We start from the raw sequence: 5,670 nt of genomic DNA, 5'->3' as shown, positions 1-5,670 counted from the left end.
CAAGTTTGACAGCCCCGCGCTACACATATGTAGTAGTCTAATCCCATTGGCTTGAGTTTTTCCTTGTGGCTTGATGTCCTTTGAGACACTGGTGATTTAGGGCTATATAAGTAAACATTGATATTCTAAGAAGTAGTACGTGACTACACAGTGAGCAATAACAAAGGCATGGACCACTGTTCCTGGAAGAGAAGCAGCTTTTGAATGGCTGCAGCCTGGAAACACAGTTTCTATTGTTGTGAGGCCACCATCGTTATGTCACAGCCCCAAAATGAATGAACAGTGTGCGGCAACAAGGGCACCGTGTCCTGCTGCGACACAATTATCAGCAAAGCGGGAAGGGGAACTCGCATGTATTCGCTTTAGAGATCGACCCATACCAACATTAGTGGTCAAGTAGGCCAATAAGCCATATTTGCAGTCAAATGTACAAACCCCATTTCCATATGAGTTGGGAAATTGTGTTAGATGTAAATATAAACGGAATACAATGATTTGCAAATCATTTTCAACCCATATTCAGTTGAATATGCTACAAAGACAACATATTTGATGATCAAACTGATAAACATTTTTTTTTTTTTGCAAATAATCATTAACTTTAGAATTTGATGCCAGCAACACGTGACAAAGAAGTTGGGAAAGGTGGCAATAAATACTGATAAAGTTGAGGAATGCTCATCAAACACTTATTTGGAACATCCCACAGGTGAACAGGCAAATTGGGAACAGGTGGGTGCCATGATTGGGTATAAAAGTAGATTCCATGAAATGCTCAGTCATTCACAAACAAGGATGGGGCGAGGGTCACCACTTTGTCAACAAATGCGTGAGCAAATTGTTGAACAGTTTAAGAAAAACCTTTCTCAACCAGCTATTGCAAAGAATTTAGGGATTTCACCATCTACGGCCCGTAATATCATCAAAGGGTTCAGAGAATCTGGAGAAATCACTGCACGTAAGCAGCTAAGCCCGTGACCTTCGATCCCTCAGGCTGTACGGCATCAACAAACGACATCGGTGTGTAAAGGATATCACCACATGGGCTCAGGAACACTTCAGAAACCCACTGTCAGTAACTACAGTTGCTCGCTACATCTGTAAGTGCAAGTTAAAACTCTCCTATGCAAGGCGAAAACTGTTTATCAACAACACCCAGAAACGCCGTCGGCTTCGCTGGGCCTGAGCTCATCTAAGATGGACTGATACAAAGTGGAAAAGTGTTCTGTGGTCTGACGAGTCCACATTTCAAATTGTTTTTGGAAACTGTGGACGTTGTGTCCTCCGGACCAAAGAGGAAAAGAACTATCTGGATTGTTCTAGGCGCAAAGTTGAAAAGCCAGCATGTGTGATGGTATGGGGGTGTATTAGTGCCCAAGACATGGGTAACTTACACATCTGTGAAGGCGCCATTAATGCTGAAAGGTACATACAGGTTTTGGAGCAACATATGTTGCCATCCAAGCAACGTTAACATGGACGCCCCTGCTTATTTCAGCAAGACAATGCCAAGCCACGTGTTACATCAACGTGGCTTCATAGTAAAAGAGTGCGGGTACTAGACTGGCCTGCCTGTAGTCCAGACCTGTCTCCCATTGAAAATGCGTGGCGCAATATGAAGCCTAAAATAGCACAACGGAGACCCCCGGACTGTTGAACAACTTAAGCTGTACATCAAGCAAGAATGGGAAAGAATTCCACCTGAGAAGCTTCAAAAATGTGTCTCCTTAGTTCCCAAACGTTTACTGAGTGTTGTTAAAAGGAAAGGCCATGTAACACAGTGGTGAACATGCCCTTTCCCAACTACTTTGGCACGTATTGCAGCCATGAAATTCTAAGTTAATTATTATTTGCACAAAAAAAAAATCAAGTTTATGAGTTTGAACATCAAATATGTTGTCTTTGTAGTGCATTCAACTGAATATGGGTTGAAAAGGATTTGCAAATCATTGTATTCCGTTTATATTTACATCTAACACAATTTCCCAACTCATATGGAAACGGGGTTTGTAGTAATGTCCAAAAACATAACAGAGACGAAGCAGAAGAACGAAGAAGAGACAGTCATGGCGACGACGAGTAAGAAGAAGAAGTACGCTTGCATTCTTGTTTCCAATCATTTTGGAACTTGCAAGCCTTGCAAGTTCCAAAACGAATGGAAAGAAGAATTTCAGTTCATCCAGGACAGCTCGAAGGGGAAGTGGTATACCATTGAACACGGTGGCCGAATGGATATATCATATTTCCTTGAATTGCCGCCGGGTATATAGTATGCGCCTGCCTAGAATTATTTGTATTAAGTAAGCAGCTATGTTTTATTAATATACCGTAGCTGCGTGTGTCAAATATGAGTCATTAAATGACTCCCGCCTCCTGGTGGTAGAGGGCGCTAGTGATCCTTCTTGCGACTACTCGGCTGCAGAAGAAGTGACAACAAACAGCAACAGTGAATCGTTGATTTTTTCCTCTCGCTTGCACGTTTAACATGGAGGATTACATATCTAAAATAAAACACTTTTCTAAACTGGACTTTCAATGGAAGCAGGAGGTAATAATTAAAGGAAGATCTCCATCGAGACAGACAGACTTTTAAAACTGAAGAAAGATAAGGAAGACCATACTTGCCAACCCTCCCGAATTTTCCGGGAGACTCCCGAAATTCAGCGCCTCTCCCGAAAACCTCCCGGGACAAATATTCTCCCGAAAATATCCCGATTTTCAGCCGGAGCTGGAGGCCACGCCCCCTCCAGCTCCATGCAGACCTGAGTGAGAACAACAGGGTGACAAGAAATAAATCGTCCAGACTAGAGATAAATTGTATTATTATGTTTATCTTACCTAAAAATAAATATATTTATTAATTAAAAATAAATAAATAAATAAATAAATTTTTACTATATTTTGCTAAAAACATCAAAATTAATTGTATTTTTATGTGTATTTTTTCGGACTCCTTATTACATCCAGCCACAGAATTATACATAAAAATAAACATATTTGAAATAATTCATTTTAAATGATCATAATAATTCATTTAAAATGACCATATTTAATTATTAAAATAATTGCTTGTTTATCAACAACTTTAGCATTTTATTCATTACATTTTGAAGCTCTCAGAAGCCAAGTTATGTTATATTCCTTAATATTTATTTATGCAAGTTTGAAGTATCAATTATCCAAACACAGTTTTGTTTGCATATTTTCAGGAGATATATATATATATATATATATATATATATATATATATATATTGTCGGAGGCAGATATTTACATATATCCGTATTTAAGTGTTACTTCTTTAATTTCATAATCATATTACAAAACAGCTAGTGTTTTTCTTCCAATTGTGGTCTTTTGGTTGTCTGCAAATACTGTGTGCTAACCTTGAGTGTGGAATGTAAGAAAGAGAGATACTCCTTCCTCTTATCTATTCTTATGTCCAGGTGCGGAGGACAATGGGCATGTGTTTGGGCTGGAGGGACAAGACTGCGAGGGTGGGAGGGAGAGAGACTTGATAGAGGAGAGGGTTTTTCATTGGAGGGGGGGGCAGACCATCTTGGCGGCGCGATTGAATGTTCTATGCTGGACTGGTCTCAGTATAATTACAAAGCTTTGCAAATATATTACAAAATACCTATTCTGTCTCTGGTGGTTCTTCTACTCAGCTTTAAGTGTCGTAAAGAGCTTGGGAGCGACGACCAGAAACTTGAATTCCCTGGGAGGAACAACTGGTCCAAACGCAACAATACATATATATATATATATATATATATATATATTAGAGATGCGCAGTTTGCGGGCACAACCGCGGAGTCCGCGGATTATCCGCGGATCGGGCGGATGAAATTTTAAAAAATTAGATTTTATCCGCGGGTCGGGTCGGGTCGGGTCAGGCGGTTGAAATTTAAAAAAATTAGATTTTAAATAGATTCAGGCGGGTGGCAGTTAAACCAATTCGGAAATATATATACATAGTTAAATGTTGTTACCCACATACGAAAAACGAGCAGGCACCTGCTGCATATGCCACAACAGAAGAAAAAAAAAAGAAGAGATGGACACTTTTACGGAGCGGAGAAGGCCCCCGACGCCTCGCCGGGGTCCGGGACCGAGGCCCCTTCCCCCGAGAGGGCCCCACCGGGAGCCGTAGCTGAGGCGATCCGCGAGAAGGGCCCGACGCACGTCCAGGGTCACCACCGCGCCCACCGCACCGACACCCCGCCTCGTCCGCCTTCGCCGCGGCCGGCGTCACGCGCAGCAGGTAAGCAGCTTACCTGCCCGCCACCCCCGTGGCCGGGGGCTCGTAACAGGGGTCACTCCGCGCGCTCCGCCCGCGCAGCTTACCTGCCCGCCACCCCTGTTGCCGGGGGCGCGTAACAGGGGTCACTCCGCGCGCAGTGCGCTCACGAAAGGGGTGGGGCTCACCCTGGTTGATATAGACAGCAGCTAGGACGGTGGCCATGGAAGTTGGAACCCGCTAAGGAGTGTGTAACAACCCACCTGCCGAATCAACTAGCCCTGAAAATGGATGGCGCTGGAGCGTCGGGCCCATATACCCGGCCGTCGCCAGCAGCGAGACGCGCTTGGAGGTGCGCTCAGCGCGGCTCCCAGATGATTGCGCACTGGTGTGCGTCTGGGTCGTGACAGCGTGGCACGCGAATGTCTGTGCTGCATTGGATCAGTCTCCTTTCTTTAACAGGCAAAAGCTTTATAACCTCACTAATGCCTTGCATCGACTATATTAGATATATAACAACGGGCGGGTGCGGGCGGATGGCGGGCGGATGCGGTTCTGATCAAATGTTAGATCGGGTGGATTGCGGATGGTTGACGACTTTCTGATGCGGTTGCGGATGAAATAATTGCCTATCCGCGCATCTCTAATATATATATATATATATATATATATATATATATATGAAATACTTGACTTGGTGAATTCTAGTTGTCAATATACTCCTCCCCTCTTAACCACGCCCCCAACCACGCCCTGCCCCACCCCCGACCACGCCCCCAACCCCCACCTCCCGAAATCGGAGGTCTCAAGGTTGGCAAGTATGAAGAAGACTTCTATAAACAAGTTATCGATGCTTTTGTTCAGAAGGAGCTGCGCATGGACTTCATTTATAAGTAAAGGTAAGACCATAATAACGTGTTTTTTTTTATTAAATGTGCTTTTCATGATGGTATCCTTGCATCCCACTCAAATTTATAAGCGCAGGCCTAAATTTACTGCATGCGAGAAGAGGTTTTAAATTAATTACCGCCCCGGCGCTAATTCAAGGAAATACGGTAGTCACTCATGAACGGTCAGAGAAGCACAAGGCGGCGGCAACGCAGCACCGGTCCCAGCCCGGTATTATGGGCCACCTCGCTAAATGGAGACCCGAGGGTGTAACATATGCCCAGACAAAGATGGCTATGCTGATAGCTGCAAGCAACATCCCGTTCTCATTTGCGGATGTTTTCAACAAATCCGTGAAGGATATGTTCCCGGATTCCAGCCCCCCAATCTCCCGAATTTGGAGGTCTCAAGGTTGGCAAGTATGGTCTAAAGTCACGAAGTTACTGGAACTTGCGGACACGTCTGTCACTCGCGTTTTTTTTTTACTTCGCCGAGTCCAGTTCTTGCCGTCTTCGGAGTAGGGGGCGGGGGGTTTCGGACCG

The sequence above is a fragment of the Nerophis lumbriciformis genome, linkage group LG26 (genome assembly GCF_033978685.3).
Source record: "Nerophis lumbriciformis linkage group LG26, RoL_Nlum_v2.1, whole genome shotgun sequence".
Classification (NCBI taxonomy): Eukaryota; Metazoa; Chordata; class Actinopteri; order Syngnathiformes; family Syngnathidae; genus Nerophis; species Nerophis lumbriciformis.
This window is presented reverse-complemented; position numbering follows the sequence as displayed.